The sequence below is a fragment of the Typopeltis vanoorti genome, chromosome 6 (genome assembly GCF_054136105.1).
Source record: "Typopeltis vanoorti isolate ZY-2024b chromosome 6, IOZ_Tvanoo_1.0, whole genome shotgun sequence".
Classification (NCBI taxonomy): Eukaryota; Metazoa; Arthropoda; class Arachnida; order Uropygi; family Thelyphonidae; genus Typopeltis; species Typopeltis vanoorti.
In genome coordinates this window covers 40,319,601-40,343,995 of record NC_143554.1, presented here as the reverse complement: position 1 = coordinate 40,343,995, position 24,395 = coordinate 40,319,601, and the positions used below count along the sequence as shown (strand labels likewise).

Sequence of the window (24,395 nt, the reverse complement as noted above, 5' to 3'; positions counted from 1 at the left end):
AAAACCCATATTATTTAAGTTTGTTTTATCAAGTATTGCTAAATTATGTTGATGTTTTCATAATACGAATTATTCCTAACATGTGGAGTAAACAGTTTCACGTTTAAGAAGTTGAGTAATTTCTATCTACAGATATCAAGAGCTTGCCATCTTTTCTTTAATGGACTCAAACTATATATTAAGACTATTTTTATTACCTGACAATTTATTTCACATGTCGTTTGTCATACCCACTGAAGGAGGACTTCTTTAGTTTAATTGACAGTCGAGAGAGAGAGAGAGAGAGAGAGACATGCTTGCATGAACATACTTGAATCAGTGCATCTCGTACAAACAGCTGTGAACATGAAAGGAATGTTTTTTATTTTCAGAATGAAGAAGTTTTTAAAGTAAATATGGAAGAAAGTTAAATGCAAAACAGAGATGTATAGATTTATCAGAAGGGATTTTCTTTCAATGGGGAGTAATTATCATAAGATATAAAGTAGACCTCTTAAATATTGTTTTAAAGATTAAAACTTAATATAATATGGAGATAGTTAATTATTTTAGCAAATGGACTCCTGAGATGTGCAAGCAAAAATTAGAACTGAAAATAGAATGTTAAAATTGTTTCAGTTTGCGTGCATGATTTTTGCATATTTAAAAAAAAAAAAATGCATTACTGTAGTCCTCCCCTTATACATGGGGGAAATGTTCCAAGATACCCCGTGGATACCTGAAACCGCAGATAGTACCGAACTATATATATATGCTATGTGTTTTTCTATACATACATACATACATACCTATGATAAAGTTTAATTTATAAATTAGGCACAGTAAATGATTAACAGCAGTAACTAATAATAAAATAGAACAATTATAACATCATACAGTAATAAAAGTTATATGAATGTGAATGGAATCTTAGCAACCTCAGTATACATTTCTTTTTATTATTTATTATTTTGCAAAGTCACCTTTTCACTTAAAAGGAATTACTTTGCGGCTTCTCTTTGGCATATCTGAATTGCCAGCATCACTACTCTTGCATTTTGGGGCCATTATTAGTAAAATAAGGATTACTTGAACACAAGTACTGAGATACTATGACAGTTGATCTGATAACCGAGAACTGCTCAGAACGACACACAGTTCAAGATTTATGAATTGTCTATTATTAAAAGAAAGAGCCTGACAGCTTCATTTTGGCAATGTAAAATTACATAGGCAAAGTGGATATTAGATCCAACATTATTTCAAAGCTGAATGTTTGTAGAAAGTATGAAAGTTTCATAAGTTAACCTGAGAGCTTATGAGAATATAGTCCTCAGGAACCCCGAGTTGCCTTAGCTACTTAAGTAGTGCAAGCTACTTGACTTAAGTTGATTATTTTCCATTTCCATAGTTAAAGTCACCCATTATTATCACCTTTTTATTACTCTCCATTTTCACACAGTCTCCTCTCTGTGATTTCAGAATCATCTGCCTCTGCATTTCCTGACCTGTAGCAACATCCCACCAAACATCTAAAGTTTGGGCGACTCATCATCATACTAAATAGCCTCAAAGCCATTATCATTATTGCTTTCTTCAAGTTCCACATTGAGAAGATATACCTCTTCTGAAGTCAACAGTTATAATCTACCTTCTCTTTTCTATCTTTTGAAAAATGCTGTAACCATTAACTATATAATATAACCATCATATATAATATAATATAACCATCATAAATACAAAATGTTATATTCAGGCAATGACAATCAAGGAAAAGGAGTAGCCATAGTATTCAACACAAAATACGAGGCTAATCTTCTTGAATGGCAGTCAGTCTCAAGTAGAGTAATGTGGGCAAATATGAGAATGGGGAACTGGACAATGAGACTTATTTGTGCCTATGGTCCCACAGAAGGTTCTACTAAGGTAGAAGTGGAGGAATTTTTTGAGGCTTTAGAAAAAGCAACTGACACAATGAAAAAGGAAAAGTTGGTCCTTGTTGGGGATCTAAATAGTAGAGTAGGAAATGATTGTGAGACATACAAAAATATTTTGGGAAAATTTGGAGAAAAGAGCAAAGCTAATGATAATGGCAAATATCTGTTGGATTTCTGCTCAGGACATGGACTGGTCATTACTAACACCATGTTCCAACATAAAAATGTGCACAAATTCACATGGAGAGAAGAGGCTAGGAATAAGAAAAGTCTCATTGACTATGTTATTGTTGATAGTGATGTTTTCTCCCTGGTGCAGGACACCAGAGTGTACAGAGGATTTGAAATTGGAAGTGATCACTATTTAGTCTTGAGCAGGATAAAATTGAATTTCATATTGAAAAGAATAACATGTAAGAAAGTTTTAAAGCGAATAAAAGTTGAGCAGCTCTCAGATGTGAACTGTAGACTAAAATACAGAAATATTATTGAAAAGAAAATGAAAGAGTTTGAGAACAGGAATCAAACCTTGGAGATTCAGTGGCAAACTCTGAAGGAAACATTGATTGATTCTGCCAGAGAGGCATGTGGTGAGGTTGTGTGCAAGGATAAAAAAATCAGAACTCCCTGGTGGACACAGGAAGTTAAAGAGGCAGTGAAGGAAAAGAAGAAAGCATATCAAAAGTTCCTGGCAAATAAGTCAGCTTTTACTCTTACAGAATACAGAGACAAATGTAAGAAAGCTAAATAGTGTGTAAAACTAGCTAAACAAAAGTCATGGGAGGACTTTGGCAAGAATATAGAAAATAAATATCAAGAAGGTGGCAAAATATTCTGGAGGTTGTTGAAGAAGCTTAGGAATGGAGGAAAGAGTGCTGTAAAAGGAATTAGAGATGATAAAGGTGAAATGAAAACAGGAGAAAAAGATATCCTTGAAGTATGGAGTAATTACTTTGAAAAACTGCTAAATGAAACAAGCAGTGCTTGTTTCATTTAGCAGTTTTGACAGCACAGTGATAAAAAAACACTGACCAGGCATGCAGTCAGGAATACATATCCATACTTGAAGTAGAAAAAGCCATCAAAGGCTTGAAATGTGGAAAGGCAGCAGGAGTAGATGATATTCGACCAGAAATGATGAAGTATGGTGGTATAAGAGTCTTACAGTGGCTGCACTGCATAGTTCAGAAAGCCTGGACAGAGGGACGAATTCCCGATGATTGGAGTAGAGCTCTCATAGTACCCATATATAAAAAGGGAAATAAAACTGAATGTGAGAATTACAGAGGTATTTCCCTACTGAGTGTTCCTGGCAAGATCTATGCAAGTATACTTGAGAAACGGTTGAGAAGAATTGTGGAAGAAAAGCTTGGTGAAGAACAAGCTGGATTCAGGCCAAATAGAGGCTGTCAGGATCAGATCTTCACTTTACGACAAATAGTCGAGAAAGCATGGGAATATAACAAAGATCTGTATTTAAGTTTTGTTGATTTGGAAAAGGCATATGACAAGGTGCCAAGAGAGAAGCTATTCAATACGCTGCAGTTATATGGTGTCAATGGGGCTTTATATCAAGCAATACTTAGTCTTTATTTGAGTTGTGAGTCAGCAGTTAGAATTGAAGGAAGTACAGGAAGATGGTTTAATGTTAAATCTGGTGTGAGACAAGGATGTACATTATCCCCTCTGTTATTCATTATCTATATGGATCACATTATGAAGGAATGTGGTATTAAACCTGATATCAAAATTGGAGATGTTAATGTCAGCTCTTTGCTTTATGCGGATGATGTTATACTTCTAAATAAATCCGCTACAAGTCTGCAAGATTCTCTGACTAAATTGAATAGCTGTTGTAATAAATATGGTATGGTCAGCAATAAAAAGACAAAGACAATGAAAATAGGCAGAATCATTGAAAATGTCAACTGTGTTGTGAATGGAGAACCTGTGGAACAAGTAAAACATTTCAGCTACTTAGGCACAATTTTTACTGAAGATGGTAAACTAAATATAGAAATAGACAACAGAATCAGCAAAGCTGGTATCGTGGGAAGTCAATTGAATAAATTCATATGGAATAAGAAAGAAATTAGTCGGAACACTAAATTAGCTGTATACAAGACTGTGTTCAAACCAATTTTAACTTATGGATCTGAGAGCTGGGTCAGAAGTAAAACACTTGACCAAAGACTAGAGACCACAGATATGAGAGTCCTGAGAAAGATTAGAGGCATGAACAGATGGCATCAATGGCAATATCATATTAAAAATGAGGATATTAGGAAAGAACTTGACATTGTCAGCATCCAGGAATGCGTTAGCAGAGCTAATCTCAGATGGTATGGTCACTTAAATAGAATGGGAGAGGAAAGATTAGCAAAACAAGTGTTCTCTGCCAGGTTGGCAGGAAAACGACCCAGAGGAAGACCAAGATATAGGTGGATTGATACGGTACAAAGTGCCTTAGACGATTGAAATATAAGATCTGATAATGTTGGAGTCTTGACAAGTAACAGACTGATTTGGAGGAAAATTGTAGATAGGAAGTTAGTAATGATGTAATTTTTTTCATGTAGTACTGTCATATCCTGTACACCCCTTGAGGGTACATGGCAGGAATTTGATGATGATGATGATATAACCATCATATTATATTCCTTTGAGCATGTTAACCATATCTCACGGACACCAGTGATTTGTGGGCTACTAACTATATGAAGGCCACAATCTGCACCCTTATTTCTAATACTCCTTGTATTGGTGTATAAGCACAGTAGCTTTCTCCTTTTACTTTTCACTATTCCTTATCCCATTGTTAAAGTAATATTCTGTTGGTCTCATTGAGTCCTCCCTGCATCCGTATCTTGTCTTCTTTGTCCCTTATCTCATACCAATTTTGGTATATCACTGATGGTTCCACCATCTAGTTTTCATTTCACAGACCAGCTACACACACACACACACACACACCCCTCACCTCTCATCTGCAATCTACCCATGTAGACCATCTGTAGCAAACAGCTCTCTCCTACCTTAATTTAGCCCACATATCAGCAAACTGAACTCCTTTTTTCCTGCACATTCTGGCTATCATGTTATTTACAATCATTGCTCTTCTCCTCTGCTCTACTGTCATACCTTTTTGACACACAATTCACTCACTCACTCTTTCACTTTACTGTCTAGCAACACTCACAAATCATGCACTACCTCATTCCCACTTCTTTGCAAGTCATTTGTCCCAACCAACACAGTCAACTCCTCTGCATTTCCTCTCCTCTCCATAGCCTCAGTCATTCTACCTATTGTTGCTCCACTCAGATATAATTTTGACACCTGTTCTGTTTTCTCATCTTTCACTATAGAGTCCCCATACAGCAGTACTACTTTTTATCCTTCCATTGGAAGGCTGGATTGTCTCAACTGCAGCTTTCCTTCTTACTCCTCCAACTACCAATCTCTTCTCTAATGTCCTTTCTCACTCGGTACATATCTTAATTCATTAATGTGGAAATAGATAACAGAATAAGTGAAGCTTGTATGGTTTGGGAGTTAATCAAATACATTTATATGAAATAAGAATGATATTAGTCAAAACACTGAAATACTTGTATACGAGACAGTATTGAAATTTTAATTTTCTGGGATCTAGGTTACAAATAAAACAGATGAACAACGATTAACTGTTTTTTTTGATACCCAACTCATGGATTCATATGGGAAGATATATAGGGTGGTGTAATTAAAGAGGAACTGTTTGGAGTCCTGTAGCAAAAAATGTATTGTACGAAATTCAACCAAACTTATTGAAGTACACTCTAGAATATGGAGTTTTGATTTACAGGAAAAAAAAAAAAGTACAAAATTCTGCCACTGGCAGACAGTTAGTGCTAGACAGACAGTGCTAGAATCACGTGATGTTTGCATAATCTCACTGTTTCACTGATGAGTTGGTGATGATTTATTTGTCATTCTGATAAGAATGAAGTACTGTGGATCTCACCTTACTGGAACATGCATTGCTAGTCAAGCTTTTCCATCAATAGCGTGGTAAAGCTAATGTTGTGCTTCAAGAATTCCAACATTTCAAGGATAGGAGAAAAGATCTAATGACAATAACAAATCTTAGAAAAATGATTTCACTATTTGAAAATAGCAGATCTTTAGCAGTGAGGCCAGGACGAGGGCACAAATGGATTATTCCTCACTGAGTTGACGAAGTTACAGCTGCCATCGTGGAACAAGGAATGAATAACACACAAGGGTTAAGCAGTGCTCGGGATATCAAAGCAACTCAATGTGCTATACTACTCAACTGTGTGGAAAATCCTGTGCTAAATGCTGAGGTTTTTCTCCTACAAGATCTCCCATACTCGAGCTTTGCTTCATGGTTATGTGGAAACTCGACTGTAGGTGGTCATGATGTTCTTAGCTCGAATGGAGGTGAAAGATGCATGGCCATGGAAGATCTTATGGAGTGATGAGGCACATTTTTATCTGAACGTTAGTGTTAATTCACTCACTTGTCACATTTGGGCTGCAAATAACCCCCATGCGTTCCATCAGACTGAAATCACACCACTGAAAGTCACAGTGTGGTGTGATTTCACTGCATCGTTTATTATTGGTCTGCACTTTTTCAAACTACTATGCCTGACAGGAACAGTGATATGTACCATCTCTGCTGTTAGCTATTAAATTAGGTGACTCAACTTTGTTGTTTCACAATTGCAGTAGCAAAGATGCTTTGACTCTATCATATTCATGCAGGATGGAGCACCACCTCACATTGGATTGCTGGTATGGTGAATGTTATGAAAACACTTCACAGAACACAGAGTGATTAGTTGTACATTTCCCACAGCATGGCCACCTCATTTGCCTGATCTCAATCTCAACCCCTGTGACTTGGTTGTGGGGGCCATCTGAAACACTTGGTGTATGAAGGACATGTTCCTGATTTAGCAACCTTGAAAGACAGAATAACAGCATGTGAGGCAAATCGATGCAGATCTATTGTTTTGTTGTAGAAAATGCCATTGACAGAATGCATTAATTAGAACATGTGAAAGGAGGACATATTGAACCACATCTGTAAGTTATACAGACATGAAAATCGACTTGTTGTGGCTCTTCTAGCTATTACTGTTTTATTAATCCCAAACCACACACTTATAGTGTCAAATGTCCCTTGACATCTGACACTATAAGTATGGTTATATATATAAGTATTTTTACTATTTTTTATATTCGGTAAATTTTCAGTTTTTTCCAGTGTGTACGTATACCAAGTTTGGTTGAATGGACCCCAACAGGAATATCATCCTTAATTTCAGCCCACCTAAAACCACTAGCTGCTGTAAAAGCAGGATATCTCAACTGCTCCATTACTCTGCATCCAAAACCCTTTGTGCTGCTTTAAATGTCAGAAGTATGATCCTTCTCAAACTACCTATGTGGTAGTAAAGAACATGAAAACAAAGACTGAGGGGAGATATCACCTCACTTATTCTTATGCATGCCAAAAGTGAAAGAATGAAAATGAGATCCAAAAAATAAAAACCGAGTAGACCGTCCTATATCAGAAGGCAGTGCATTACATAATTAGCAACATTCAGTGGTAAATTCTGATAGGCTAAGACAGCAGGTGTAAAGAGTCGGTAGGGACAATAATACATATGTCAATCCCACCTTCTTGCAACCACAGCATCCCTAAATGGTATAATTTGCTTGTAGCCTCTTTAGAGCATATCAAAGAGAAAAATCAATTTGAGCTCACTCCAAAAAAAAAAGAGGTTCCCTTAAATGAAAAACCAAATTCAAAAAATAACAGAACACATGCTACAGAAAATGAAGGATATACCTTCAGATCCATTAATAGATGTAATATCTTCACTTCCCTGCTAGAAGATAATTAATGAACAAGGGTGATCTGAAAAGTTCTTGACCTAACAATGAAAAAACGAATTTATAATTTCAAAATTATTTTATTTTTCAACATGATCTCCCTTAAGACTAATACGTTTATTCCAGCAATGCTCCAGCATCATTATCCCATTCCTGTAGAGGTTCTTAGCAAGATTTGCAAAATACCTCTCTACAATTGCAATCACCTTCATTCAGAGAAAAACATTGACCAGCGAGGAAGAGTTTTAGTTTTTGGGAAGAGATAAAGTCAGAGGGAGCCAAATCTGGGGAATAGGGTGGATGTTCCAACAATTCATAGTGCCAGATCCCTTCATTTAGCCATTGCCAAAACACCTTTGTGGGCAGGTACATCGTCTTGATGAAAGATGATTTTTTTCTTCTGCAAACTGGATTTCTCACAAATTCTTTTTGTCTAGTCTGGTTAGAAGATCGGAATAATATTTCCCTGTTATTGTTTTACCCTTTTCAAGATAATTAATAAACAAAATGCCTTCAGCATCCCAAAACAACAATGCCATATCCTTTCCATGCTGATGGAACCGACTTTGTCTTCTTTGGTGCTGAACAACCGGCTTCTGTCCACTGTTTTGACTGCTGTTTGGATTCTGGTGTGTAATGGTGAATCCAATTCTCATCCATAGTAATGAATTGATGCAAAAAATCAATTTTATTCTAGTTAAAACACTCCAAGCACTGTTCAGAGATTTTCATGGGAGTGTGTTTTTGATCTGCTATGAGCAAGTGGCTGCAAAGCTTTTTCATTTGCAATTCTTCATGCAAAATATATCCTACACGTTCTTTTGAAATGCCAATATTTTCAGCAATTTCACGCACTTTGACTTGCAGGTTATCCAATACCATATCCTGCACTTGATCAATGTTTTCTAGTGTTGTTACACTTTTTGGATGTCCTTCGTGTGGATCATCTTCAAGGCTGCTAACGGCCACATTTAAACTTGGCAGCCCATTTTTTAATTGTTGAAAATGAAGGGGAAGAGTGCCCAGAAACTTTTATGAGCTTTGAATGAATTTCTTTTGGTTTTAAACCTTCTTTTACAAAGAAGGTTTAAAAGTTGTCTATATCCCATTTCAAGGGATATAGACAACACTTTTGTTTCAGACAGCTGTATAAAACTAACTGCTTGATAGAATGACTTGCAATTTCAGATTGATGCTTATGGCAGATGTACCAACTTAGAAAAAAAAAAAATCTTGCTGATAGTGTTGCCATCTATGGTCGAAGCCGAGACCTTTTCAGACCACTCTTGTATGTATTGTACTAGAGGGAGACCAATTTGACAACATCTTAAATATTTTTGCTGATGAAGAAATGGTGGACACTGAGAATCCACAATTCTTCAAAAATAAAAATCTAGGAAAAATAAATAATGAAAGCATTTTTACAGTGGAATTGTCGTGGATTTCATCTAAACCATGATGATATCAAGGCTCTCTCACATCCGTACAAACCGCTCTACAGGAAACACACATGAAGTCCTGTAATGATCCGGGATTACAAAATGTAGCCATCATTTGTAATGATAGGACCCGAATGGACTTGCCCATGAAGGAATCGCCAGCCTTGTTGCAAGCATATCCCTTCCAGTAATGTCCCACTTAATACAAACATAGGGGCAATTGGCATCCGACGCTCAGTAGGATTTCTGATGATATTGATGACATCATATTGCATTTTCTTTTACTTACTTTTACTATGCAATTTAAACAGACACAACACTCTGTGGTATTATCCAAACTAATATCAGAGGAAGAATTGTTGAGTTCATGCTTGACAGCAACAATAATAATCTCTCTCTCTCTTGAATGCACTAAGCAAAACCTTTTTTTAATATGCACATATGCTTTCCTGAACATTCAGTGGGATTGACTCAGCAGCTGCATGCTCACCCTCCCTCCTCCGCTGTTTAAGTGGGGAAATGATTTATTTGGGAACTATTACTTCCCTGTGATATCCACTTTTTCACTGGGCAACTATATACTATACCATAGATATCACAATGGAAAATCAAGCAAGCTGACTGGCTCACCTTCTCTCACCATCAGTGGTGCAGACAGCTTGTGCACTTTTTGGCTGTTGTTATGGTCTTTATTCTCACCCAGAACTCAGACTAGAACATACACTGGTGGCCAAAACCTAAGAATGAACACTATTTCTGAAGATTAAAACTGCAAATTCAGACAATAAGCTTGTGGCAATATGTATAAGTAACGATTTTGAGTAGAAAGAGTACAAAAATTTTTTTGTACTCTTTCTATTTTGTGGTAGCACTCAACTGGATAAAAGGCTGCAGTGAGCAAATGGTATTTGAAAGAGTAAAGTTGCAAGCTTGGATGTCTTGTAATGTCTCAAAGACATCATCTAGATCAGCGTTTCTCAACCTTTCTAAACCCATGGACCAGTAAAATGCCTAAAACAATTCTGCAGACCACTAAGTTACAGAGGTGTAGCTGGGGGGAGAGATCTGCCCTTGGCAGTACCTTTTTTGGCATTTAAAACAGCAACTGAGTGATAAAATAGACTTTGACAATATCATCGACGATTTTGCAAACAGAATAGCAAGAAAAATAACATTTTAGAATGTTGGAATGAAAGTTTTACTTCAAAAATAAACATAGTGTTTTTAATTTATTTCCCTATACTTCGTTTTGACTTTTTGTAATTTTTTTTTAAAAAACCTATTTAGGAATTACCAACATTTCAGGAAAAACTTTGCCATTTATAACATAATGAATCTAAAAGCAAGTTTTGAAAGATATGGCAACATAATTAATTAAATTGGAAGTAAGCGATTATAAGTGTATAATCATTGAGCAAAGTTTTAATTTTTATTAAACAAATAAGATAATATAATTATGTTACCACTTACTTTTAATGGGATGGTTGAGCTTCTCGGTCCTTGCAGAGTTGCTGGATACCTGGCTCAATATTGGTCAACATCAGTCGAAGATCGGCACACACTAAGACGATTTCTGTATTTTGTTTTTATTTGAAGGAGCAATGAAAATCCTTTCTCACAAAGATAGGTTGTAGAAAACTGCAGGATGATTTTCAACGCTTCTTCAGATAATTCCGGAAACTCACTTCTCACTGAAGACGAGATCCAAAATCAAGCAAAACCAAGATCACGGAATTGCATTTTAAGCCCACTGTCACTTGAAAGCTCACTTAACTGTTCCTTTTTCGATAACGAAAGGTCATTCTCGTGACTGCAAGCCTGAAATGGATCGCGAACCCACAGAAATTTCTTATAAAAGTTATTCGGAAAATATGTTTCAAAATTCCGTTTCTGATTTTTGAGGTGGTCACAAACCCTTTCCACAAACTCAGAATGAACAAAAATGTTATTTTCCACTAAAAGGATTTCAATGTTGGAAAAGGTGCAAATAGTCTGTCTTTTACATAATTAATCCATAAAACTAGTTTTTTCTTGAATGTCTTTATTTTGTCGTAGGCATCAAGAACAGTTAGAAAATTTCCCTGAAGGGAGAGATTTAGTTCATTTAATTTCAAAAGAATGTCTTAAAGATAGGATAGTGTTGATAACCATGTTTCTTCAACAAGGAGTGATGCAAAATCAGAATTACGTTCATTTACAAATAATAGAACTTCGTGCCTTAATTGAAATAACCTTGTTAGTACTTTGCCCCTGGAAAGCCAGCAAATTTCAGAATGAAGCAAAAGTTGTGTATATTCACTGCCCATTTCATCGCAGAGTGCTGAAAAAACCTGTTATTTAACGGTCGAGCTTTAATAAAATTAACTATCTTGACAGCTTTGTATAACACAGTTTTAAATTCTGGTGGCATTCCTTTGGAGACTAACGCTTCCCTATGTATGAAACAATGCACCCAATTCATATCCGGAACTGCTACTTTGACCTTAGAAACAACCCCACTATGCCTGCCTGTAAGAGCACAGCTCCATCCGAATAGAAGCCTATACATTTTTCCCACTGGATCCCTTTATGTATTATGTAATTATTGAGAGTGTGACCAGTTGTTTGGGATGACAAAGGTATACAAAACAGAATATCATCATGAATGTTGTTATCATGCACATATCTTATGTAGCATATTAACTGCACATCATTTGTAACATCAGTAGTCTCGTCTATTTGTAACTCATAATAAGGGCTCTTCTTAACTCTTTCGATTAACTGAGATTCTATGTCACCTGCCATATCATTAATTCTCCGACCGACAGTGTCATTTGGCAACAACTTGTTGCCAAACATAGTTTTTACCACATCTTTTATAGCCGGAAGTAGTAAATTTTCCCCGATAGAATGAGGTTTCCTTGTTTTTGCTATTAATGGAACCCATGGCTGATATTATATCTTTCCCATGATTTAATGTCCCTAAACTTTGCTGAAAAAATTCAATTGGCTTATTTTTCACATCACAATGTTTAGTTTCTAAATGTCATCGGAGTTTCGCAGGTTTCATGCACTCATTTGACAACACTTCATAACACAAAACACATTGAGGTTTCTGTTCACTTTCATCTCCACACCAAGTAAACCCGAATTCTAAATATGAACTGTTATATTTCCTACTGTATTTTTTCTTTGAACTGCTTGTTTCTTCTACTTGAATAGTATCAGATTTACTGGCCATTACAACACGTGTATTACAATTAGGGTTAGCATTACCTGTTTCATTTGCTCTTCTTTTCAAAGTCCTAGTTCTGAGCCACTTTTCCATTATTAAAAAAACGTTTCCAAAAAATATATAAATATTGGGGTTAACTCATGACACTTTGTTCAAGTATCACTTAGCACTTCTGAAGATACTTTCCTTGGTTGAAGGAAACCTTCAATAATAAAAATCAATACACAACAAGCAATTGGTTGAAATGTGGATAACACATGTTCACTTCAAATCTGACAAAACAGCAAGGGAAGGTGGTAGCAATAAAAATATATTGTTTTTCACTTTACCCCTCTTTTATTATTTTTCATTCTGCAGCTACAAATTTGGCAGCAGAATGACGAATAATAAAAGAGGGGTGAAGTGAATAACAATATAGTTTATTGCTTCCGTCTTTGAACATTCTGACGCTATTTGTTGGTTTTTTAAGGCTTTATTTGATTTCAATAATTTTTACTTATTCAATTTTAATTTGTTTTGTTTGGATAATTAAAAAAAAATATTTATTTAATTAATTTAAGTCTGCCTGCGCACCACCTGTTCCATCTTCGCGGACCACAGGTTGAGAAACACTGATCTAGATGATTTCATGCTGGTAAGAATTGTTGGAAAGCTTGAAGAAGGTTGCAGAATTACTGATATTGCTAGAGAGTTTGGAATCTCACATAGCATTGTATCCAGGCTCTGGGCAGTGTTTCAAACCCAATGGATTGTGTTCCAGATGTTTGCTAAGAGGTCAACTTCGCTCTATCATGGAGCAAGAAGACAAATTTTTCGTTACAACAGCAAAATGTAATCAATGCAGGACTGTGGCAAGGCATCTGCGACAAAGGTAGTCCTATACGCCTGAAGGCCTGTAGTGTACATTGCTTTGTCCACAGCTCATTGTAGAGCACATTTTCAGTGGTGTTGTATTCATAAAAATTAGACATCAGTGAGTTAATGTACTCTTTACATAAGATTCGTTTTAGTCTTTCCTCTTGTTAAATTGTGAATGAAGAATTTTATGATTATTAATACTTCATTCATGATTTAACATGCATTGCATTTCCTGAGCTAAGTTTGCTTCTAAGTAAATTGTAATTTAAACACTTACTGTTTTTTGTTCATTGAAATAATAATTGTAATTTTTTTTAAATTATTTATCTTATATATATTCTTTATATTAACTTGTAAATGTATCCTAAGTGAACTGTAATATATGCATTTTATTTGTTGTTACTGAAAGTATTTCTAAGGGACTCTGCTAATGTGATTTGATTGGCTGCTGTCAGAAAACTTACTAAGTTATTTTGAGATAACACGTGCCGTAGCGTTGGGAATTGTACAATGATCACGAGGGAATTTCGTTGTAAACTGGAAGAGTGGAAAAAAAATAAGTTTGAGCAGGAAAAAGAGAGAGGATTTATGAAATAGAGAAAGAAAGAAGGAGAATGGAGAGAGTGTAGGAAGATCATGAGATGTGATCTAACCTGGGATCGTACGACGTAACAAAGATTTGGAAACTTGTTCCGATTTTAATGAATCTTACTTCAAACTCATATTTATTTGTAGTTCCCTGTCATCTTGTAAAGGAATTTACCCGAGTGAAAGGATAATAATATGATCTAGATTTATCGTAAGATAAGTTATTACGAGCAAGAAAATACATTTTCCAGTCTTACAAATCAGTTATTGAACTCAGGAATACCATAAGTTTTGTGTTGCTTATAATGGAAGATTATCGAGTGCCTACAAGTGTTGTAAGAGTTTTCCATATTGTGCAAGCTATGATGATCATATCGGTAAGAATATCTATTCTATAACTAACGTGTGGTAGTGTTACTTGTGTCCGGAGAACTTGGTCAAATTTCTCCAGACACAAGTAATATCAACACTTTATAATATCAAGCTTGAGTGAGTGATATTATAAAACATTTCCTTGTGAAACTAATGTGAGAAACTTCATTGAAGAATTAGTTCGTGTTTGAATGTATTATCTCACATTGTGTATGTAAATTCAAAACTGAGCCTTTTAAGAACTATTTTAATCCTCTGATAGATATTGATGATGCCAGCTAAGTGTTTGATAAAAAATGAAGTTTATGATTATTCTATGAGAAAAAAAAAAAAGAATTAATTTTTAAGTGTTTTGCTGAATATTGATGTTGTTTAAAGTGAAATTTAGTTGAAATCCTAATGGATGAGAATTGTGAAAACCTTATAAGTTTTAGCAGTAAAAGATGCACTCAGCTGAGCAGAATCTAAATACTTTATAGAATGCATAAATTATTTTCTAATTGTATTCATTTTAATGGAGTTCTTGTTTCTTATGTAAGAATAATATTGTGAGAGAATTAAATATCTTGTTTAATTTGATTCTTGTGCTTGCCTAATTTCAGTTTCATTGCACCGCTCATTAAAATCCGAATCTTGCGGGAAACCCTATGTATAAATAAGAAAATTTTGGCCTGTAGTAAGTTCACGTTGCTTTTGTGCTATTTGATGCTTGATTCCTTCACAATAATTGTGTAATGTCAAACATAGAGTGCCGCAGTATAATAAAAAAATTTTTTATGTTTGAACGTGGGGTCAACCAACAGCTAGCAAATATACGGTTGGATGAAAGACAAAACCAACACGCTGATTCTAGGTGACACTTAATCTTGCGTAAAAGTAGAACTGCTTACCATTGCAAGAATATTCTTGAAAAGAACTAGATATTATAGTGCTGGGGTAATGGTGTGTGATGGGGGGGCATTATGATTAATGGATGCACTGAGCTACAAGTTCTTTTTGCCTACAGTTCCGTGGTACTGTAGGCAAAGAATTCATTTTTATGGATGATAATGCCACACCACATAGTACATGAGCATTGGAGATACTTCTGGAGACTGAGGATATTAATTGAATCGAGTGGCCAGCACACTCTCCGGATCTCAATCCCACAGAACACATTTGATACAATAGGGAGATTCATTGCTGCTTTCACATTGATGCATTCCCTTCCAGAAAACCAAAAAGGCCTTATCTTAGCTCTGAAGGAGGAGTGGGCCAGTTTGTCTCAAGAACTCCTGAATCACTTGGTACGACATTGTGAGAGCTGCATCGCAGTTTGGGATAGACATATTCCATACTGAAATGTCTCTCCTTAATTATATATTTGGTTTTATCCTTTATCCAAGTGTAAGCAAACAAAGTTTGCACCTGAAGTACTTTCAGGACTGGGGCAACTCATGGTAAAGGTGGTATAAGTTCTCATCACCTGCCTTAGTATCCCATAATGCAAAGCACATCTCCTTGCAGACACGTGTGATGCGCTGCATTAAAGGAAGGGTCACTACCCAGACCGGTTTCAACCTTTATTGAGGTCTCATCAGAATTACTGATGAGAGCCAGACCCAGAAGTGGTGATACTAAGGTGTAAGTTATTGAGAAGTCATATTTATCTATACAAGTTGCTAAAGGGTGTCACACCCTATTATAAATTTTCTAAAGGCACAAACTTTGTTTACTTACACTTGGATAAAGGATAAAACCAAATTATTATTATTATTACATAACACCTCCAGTGAGTCGAAAGACTCATTGAGGGAAGGCACCTACTCTAAAATTCTCAGTCTCTACCACCCCACTAGCCACACCTACCTTCATCTACACCAACGCCATCTACCACCGACCACTATTTTCACAGACAATCACTAACATCCATGCCCACGACAAGATTCGACCCCGCAGCCTTTTGGCTGGAGAGCAGCTATCCACTCGGCCAACCAGGCCGGGTTATATAATTAGTAACAGAGCCAAGTGTAAAAAAAACTTCCATAAACTTATCTCTAATCCAGAAAATTTTAATATTAGGGTGTGACACCCTTTGGCAACTCATATAGGTAAATATGACTTCTCCATTACTTCCACCTTAGTATCACCATCATAACCATCCCACTAATGAGATCTCAATAAAGGTTGAAACCGGTCTTGGTAGTGACCCTTCCCTTAATGCACAGCATCATACATGTCCACAAGGAGATGTGCTTTGCATTATGGGATACTAAGGCAAGTGATGAGAAATTATACCACCTTTACCACGAGTTGTCCCAGTCCTGAAAGTACTTCAGGCGCAAACTTTGTTTGCTTATACTTGGATAAAGGATAAAACCGAATATATAATTAGTAACATAGCCAAGTAGAAAAAAATTTCCATGAACTTGTCTCTCCACAATGTTTTCTGTAATCACAGTACATTAATTCCTTAATTACATCCTTAGGAAATTTTTATAACTTTTATGAAAAACATATTGCAATTTAATTTGTATAAAATTTATAACACCTTTTTTGTGTAATATAATTTATTAGTATACTAGCAATAAATTTTCATCGCTGACTGTAGTGATGAAAATTGTTTCATGAACAGTGGAACCTCGATTGTTGAATGACTATCATCCCGAACAAATCAGTTTCCGAACAAAAAATGCACTGTTTTCTGAACAGAATCTTGGTTCCCAAACAGAAAACTGGTAACCATGCTCCATGAGCTGAGATGTATGGTGGAAGAGCGTCATTTATGCCGCAGCCTCTGCTCAGTGCAGACACCTACTCGAGTTTGCAGTGCCTTTTCTTGATTTTCTTTGCGTTTTGTTGTTTTTTTATAAATTATTATAAATAAGCCACCATGGGGCCGAAGAAGGATAGTGATAGCAGCAAAGCAAAAAGAAAAGTTGTTAGAATTATGATAGAGGTAAAAAAAAGAAATCCAAACATGAAAATGGCATTCTTGTCTTTGATCTTACTGTGCAGTTTGCTATAGTGAAATCAACAATCTGTACAATACTCATAAATAAAGAGGCGATCAAGGGTGCTGATGTTGCAGAAGGAGTGAAAGTTCTTACTAAACAAAGATCACAGACGATTGAAGATGTGGAAAAGTTGTTGCTTATTTGGATAAATGAGAAACAGTTAGCTGATAGCATTTCTGAGCCTGTAATTTGTGAAAAAGCGAGGCAATTACATGATGATCTGTTAAAGAATACTCTGGTATGATACTGATTTGTTCAAAGCTACTAGAGTGTGCTTCCTCTAGTAGCTTTGGACACATCAGTATCATACCATGTATGATACTGATGTATCCATATATGTCACTTCTTCTCTTAAATTTCAAGAAATTTAAGAGGAGAAGTGGCATACATAGTGTGGTTAGGCATGGGGAGGCTGCAAGTTTGAACCAAGAAGCTGCTGAGAAATACGTGCAAGAATTTAGTGACTATGTAAAGGCTGAGGGGGTTTTCTTCCCCAACAAGTGTTCAACTGTGATGAAACCTGCCTATTTTGGAAAAAATTGCCAATGAGGACATCACTCAGGAGGTAAAAGCATTGCCAGGTCATAAGCTGATGAAGGACAGGCTGACTCTTTTGCTATGTGGAAACTCAAGTGGGGACTTCAAGGTTCAAGCCATTGCTTGTGTACCACTCTGAGAATCTGAGGTGTTTAAGAAAAATAATGTGATGAAAAGTAAATTTTCTGTTATGTATAGGGCTAATAGTAAGGCTTGGGTAACCAGGCAATTTTTTATTGAGTGGATCCATGAAGTCTTTGCCCTAAGTGAGAAAATATCTTCAAGAAAAAAAAATGCCAATAAAATGCATTCTTGTGATGGACAGTGCTCCTGCTCTCCCTCCAGGCTTGGAGAATGAGTTGGTGGAGGAGTTTGATTTTATCACAGTGAAGTGCCCCCCCCCCCCCCCCCCAACATGACTCCTCCTCTAATCCAGCCCATGGACCAGCAGGTCATTTCGAACTTTTAAAAACTCTACACCAAAGCACTATTTCAAAGACGCTTTGAAGTGACTCTGACAGAGAATTAACACTCAGAGAATTCTGGAAAAATCACTTCAGCATCCTCCATTGCTTAAGTATCCTTGACAAAACCTGGGTGCACGTGACTTACAGGATCATGAACTCGGCATGGAGAAAATTTTGTCCAGACTGTGTTACAGACCGACAGACATTTTGGGATTTGAGGCTAAATATGTTGCTGCTGTCAATGATATTGTGTCTCTGGGAAAAAGCATGGTAATAGAAGCTCACAGGGATGAGCTCACCATGAAAGAACTGGAGCACCTTCAGAAAGAGCAGCAAAAGATGGTGGTAGAGGAAATGTCTTCAGAGACGAAGGAAGGAAGGATGTTCCTAGTTCTTTGATCAAAGAAATGTGTGTGGAATGGGGTGAGGTGCAAAATTTTGTGGAAAGATATCACCTTACAAAGCTGTAGCAAACTGTATCATAAACCTTTTCAATGACAATGCCATGTCTCACTTCAGAAACATTTTAAAACGTAGGCAAAAAAAATCTCATTGGACAGGTTTTTAGTGAGATAAACATCCAGTGTATCTCAAGCAGTGTCGAGTGGTGCCAAGAGACAGAAAAGAGAAAAAGAAAAGAACCCAGAAGGACAGTTACCAGATGTTTTTATGGAAAGGGGGGGGGACTCCACTTTCTCACCACCTTCCACTTATGCCATCAACTCTCCTCTGTACAGGTAAAGTGAAGTTAAATTTTAGTCTATATTTTATCTATTTATTGTGTTTATTCTTTTTGTGTAGGATTTTATGCATTTTCATTGCTTTTGTATACAATTTTATGCATGAGGTACTGTTATAAAGGTTTAAATAAGCACTCATCTGGGCATTTGGGAACAGATTAATCCATCTTACATTAATTCTTATGGAAAATGGTTTCAGTTTTCAAACAAATCGGTTTCCGAACAGCCTTTAGGAGCAAATTATGTTCGACAACCAAGGTTCCACTGTACAAGTAAAAATGTAGTTCGTCCTTGTGTTAAAATCATTTGTAATATCTCTACCATGTGGACAAATGGAGAACACGTTACCAACATAGTGCACCCATATTATGGGTTTGAGAGGGACAGAGTTTAGGGCCATTTTCAAATTGTTCCATGTTAATATTGGCATTGGGGGAGCTATTAGCTGTGCCTTCAATCTGCTTGTAGGTTTTCCCTTGTCAGGTAAAATAGCCAAGGTGCATCGTGATGAATGCACCTTGCTTGTGTACCACTCTGAGAATCCGAGGTGTTTAAGAAAAATAATGTGATGAAAAGTAAATTGTCTGTTATGTGGAGGGGCTAATATTAAGGCTTGGGTAACCAGGCAATTTTTTATTGAGTAGATCCATGAAGTCTTTGCCCTAAGCGTGAGAAAATATCTTCAAGAAAAAAAATTCCCACACTCTCTAAATGAGTCTGAATGAGTTCTGAGGTAGGATCTCAGCATCACAACAATCAGTCTGTGTTTGCTTTCCAACTTGAACATTAATGCGTTTTAATTCCATTTGCCCAGAAGCCATGTTTTTGGAGCTCAATTCTTGCATAAACCAGTTACAAGATAAGTGCTATACAGGTGGAATATTCTTCACATCCTGTTTGGGATGTTTGGGATTCCACCTGTTTGGGAGCTGACCTATATTCTTTGCTTTGATTGTACTGAAAATTGATTAGATCAAGTATACTCAGGACCCATTCTATTAAATGGGTCCCGAGTATGCTTCTGCTAGAGAGAGTACCCCACTATGGTTGGACCCTATCAACCAACAAGCCATAAAAAATGCTCTATTTCAAGACAAATTCTTGTTGCTTTCATGTCAGCAACTATGAAACACTATGAAAATAAATTCCCTGCTGGACCATCCCATGTGGCTATTTTTTGCTCGTGATGGGAGAATTCACATATAACTCTTGGGTTTGCAAACAGAACTTCTCTTACAAAAGCTTGAGATGATATTAGGGCAGACAGTATTGCACAGATGCAATCAAATATATATATGAATGCCATGGTGCTTTGTATGAATAGTGCTATGGCATTCATATGAGGATGGTCTGAAAAGTTCACAGCCTCGACCATAGATGGCAACACTATTGGCAAAATTTTATTTTTCTAAGTTGATACGTCTGTCATAAGCATCCATGTGAAATTTTAAGTCATTTTATCAAATATTTTTTTTTTTTTTTTTTTGTACAGCTATCTGAAGCAAAAGTGTTATCTGTATTCCTTGAAATGGATAAAATTGAGTATCATGCAGTTATAAAATTCTTTGTAAAAGAAGGTTTACCGCCAAAAGCCATTCATTTGAAGTTCATAAAAGTTTCTGGGCACTCTTCTTCATTTTCGACAATTAAGAAATGGGCTGCCCAGCCTTGAAGATGATCCATGTGAAGGACATCAAAAAGTATAGAACAACACCAGAAATCATTGATCAAGTTCACGATTTGGATTTGGATGACTGGTGAGTCAAAATGCGTGAAATTGCTGAGACTATAGTTATTTGAAAAGAATGTGTAGGATATATTTCGCATGAAGAATTGCACATGAAAAAGTTTTGCGCAAGATGGGTGCCACACTTGCTCACAACAGATCAAAAACGCACTCGCATGAAAATCTCTGAACAGTGCTTGGAGCATTTCAACAAAATAAAACTAATTTTGTGCATCGATATATTGCTATGGATGAGACTTGGATTCACCATTACACACCAGAATCTAAACAGCAATCAAAACACTGAACAGAAGCCAGTTGTTCAGCACCAAAGAAGACAAAGTTGGTTCCAGCAGCAGGAAATATCATGGCATCGGTGTTTTGGGATGCTAAAGGCATTTTGTTTATTAATTATCTTGAAAAGGGTAAAACAATAACCAGGGAACATTATTCTGATCTTTTAACCAGACCAGACGAAAAAATTTGTGAGAAACGACCTGGTTTGCAGGAGAAAAAAATCGTCTTTCATCAGGACAATGCACCTGCCCATGAAGATGTTTTGGCAGTGGGAAAATTAAGGGATCTGCACTATGAATTGTTGGAACATCCACCCTATTCCTCAGATTTGGCCTCTACTGACTTCTGTCTCTTCCCAAAACTAAAACTTCATTGCTGATCAGCATTTTTCTTCAAATCAAGCTTCAAAATACCCCTCTACAGCTGCAATCAATGTTTGCAGTAGAGGGGTATTTTGCAGATCTTACTGAGAACCACTACAGGGATGGGATAATGGCGCTGAAGCATCACTGGAATAAATATATTAGTGTTAAGGGAGATTATGTTGAAAAATAAAAATAATTTTGAAATTATAAATTTGTTTTTTCATTGTTAGGTCAAGAATTCTTCAGACTATCCTTGTATAATATATCTTGAATCACTTTTATTGCAAAAGCAAACAGTTTCTTCTCGGCCATTATAAGCAAATATTGAAAGAAAAAAAAAACTCAATAAAATAAAACTCATAAGTCTACACACACAGAAATGCACTCACCACAAGTGAATTATCAGAGTTATTAAGTGGTGATTGAATTTTCAGCCTTATTATATGAATGCCTAAATATTTTCTTCACATAATTTACACTTTTTTTTTAGAAAAAAATATCATCTCATTTACTGTCCAGTTATTTGATTATGGGTGGATTTTAACAAATTTATTAAAGATGTTTTTTTATTATTATACCTGCAGGGAGTCTAAAGACTCATCAAGGGAGGGCACCTACTCTGCAACTCTATCTCCACCACTCAATCTACCAACTACAATGAACCACAACCACACCAATGTCATTTACTACCCACCATTATACTAGTATTTTATTTTTTCCCTAATGGCTTGTACTTCAAAACTTGTTTTGGTAATCTTTCTGTTTTCATTCTTTGAACTTGTTCCATCCATTTATGTTTATATTTTTTAATTTTTTCGTAATTTCTTCATGTCTTTTGTGATCAAATAGAGCATGCTTTGTAATTTTTCTGATAACTTCATTTCTGCTGTTATTAATCGTTGTTTTATTGTCCAGATTTCACTTCCATACATATTTTGCAATTTTAGGTTTATATCTTTTTCATATGTAATCATACAACCTAGGTAGTTTAATGAATTCACCTGTTCTAAAATCTTATCTATTACTATTTTAGTTCTTACCGGATCTTGTCCTTTAAAGGCCATAGTTTTTGATTTTTCTGTTGATATTATCATACTATAATCTTTGGCTATCTCATTTAGGTTTAAAGTAGCTTCCTGTAAGTTATCTTCAGAATTTGTAATTATTATTTGGTAATCGGCAAAAAGGAGAGTGTTTAAGTTCACAGTAGGAGAAAGGTTAATACCTTGATGGAAATTTTTATACCATTTTATTATTATATCATTTAGGTAAATATTAAAAAGATTTGCTGAGAGGGGACATCCATGTCGGACTCCTTGGTTTATCTCTTTCGTATATGATAGCTCATGATTTAATCTTATTTGTATTTGATTATTTTCATATATACTTATGATAGCTTTTAGGATATTATTTGGTATTTCTCTTTCTTTTAACTTTGTCAAATGCTCTTTCAAAGTCATTAAATGTAATATGTGTTTCTAAATTGTATTCTCTTCTTTTCTCTATGATTAATTTTAGGTAAAAGGCCGGCTCTCTACATGATCGGCCCTTTCTAAATCCATTCTGTACTTCTAAAATAAAGTTTTCGGAATATTTTATTAGTTTTTTATTTTAAAATCTGCTGTATATTTTGTAACAGGAATTTAGTATCCTTATACCTCTATAGGGTCATCTCTGCTACCTATTTTAAATATAGGAATCACAATTGCTTTTTTCCATTCTATTGTGGGGGTTACCAGTTGAATAGATTTTATTTAAAAATAATAGGAGTCTTTCTTTGAACCTTGTTCCTGCATATTTATATAGTTCTGAACCTAGCTTATTTTTTTTTTTCCAGGTGATTTTCTGTTTCTTGTTTCTTTCAGACTGATTTCTAATTCTTCTTTAGTTATTTCATTTTCATTAAATGTTTGCCAGTTATCTTTTTTAAAATATTTATCTGTCCACAATTCTCTATAGAAATTTAGAAATTGTTCTAATTTCAATTCGAGGTTTAATTTTATGTTTTCTTTAGTATCTGTATTTAAGTGTTTCAAAATCTTATTGGTTCTTATTTTATATAAATCATGTTATAAATTAGAAACAAATTTGTTCCATGATTTTCTGTCTTTTTCTGACTTCACTTTTAGCTATGGCTCTTATTGTTTTATATTCTATTTCATCTTCTAATCTTTTACTGCTTAACCATTTATGATAGGCTTATTTTTTCATTTTGATTATTTCTTTGATTGTGTTGTCCCTTCAGTTTTTTCTTTTATTGAAGTTTTTGGTCTTTCCTAAGCTTTCATTTGCTGCTGCATTTAGTATCATTTTTATATTAAGCCATTCTATGTCTATTTCTTCGTATTGTTTTATTTTATTCAAATATTGGTTAATTTTTTGTTCATATAGCCATTGTATATTTGTATCATTTAATAATCTAGTTTTATAAACAAATGTTTTAAATTTTCTTTCTGTTCTTGTTATTTGTAGCCATTTAGGTGGTAATCTTAATTTTATTTTAACGAGAAAGTAGTCACTACTTATTTCATATCCTCTGTGAACTCTAACATCTAAAGAGAACTTTGATGGCCTTTTATTTAAAATAAAATAATCTAATATTGATTTCCATCCTCTTGTTGCCCCAAGTATATTTGTGTATGTCTTTATGTTTATAGGAGGAGTTCATTATTTTTAAGTTATTATAAACTATTAAGTCGATCAATTTTTTACCATTCCTGTTTAGAGTATGTTCTCTGTATATTCCTATATTATTATTAATTTTTGTGTTTCCAATTCTTGCATTTAAGTCTCCATCTATTATTACATAATTATTTTTAATATATTTTATTATATATATATTTTGTAACTGATTATAAAATTCAATATTATCTTGTTCTCCTGCTTCTTCTGGGGCATATAAATCAATTATTGTTAAATAACCTCTTATCTATTTTTATTCTAGCCTTTATTATTCTTTCATTCCATAAT

The 24,395-nt window shown here is 35.2% G+C and overlaps 1 protein-coding gene across 3 annotated transcripts in view; it reads left to right on the top strand.

Moving 5' to 3' along the window:
* l(3)80Fg (dnaJ homolog subfamily C member 16 l(3)80Fg) overlaps positions 1-24,395 on the top strand; it is a 326,699-nt gene that overhangs the window by 221,593 nt on the left and 80,711 nt on the right. The window lies entirely within an intron of this gene.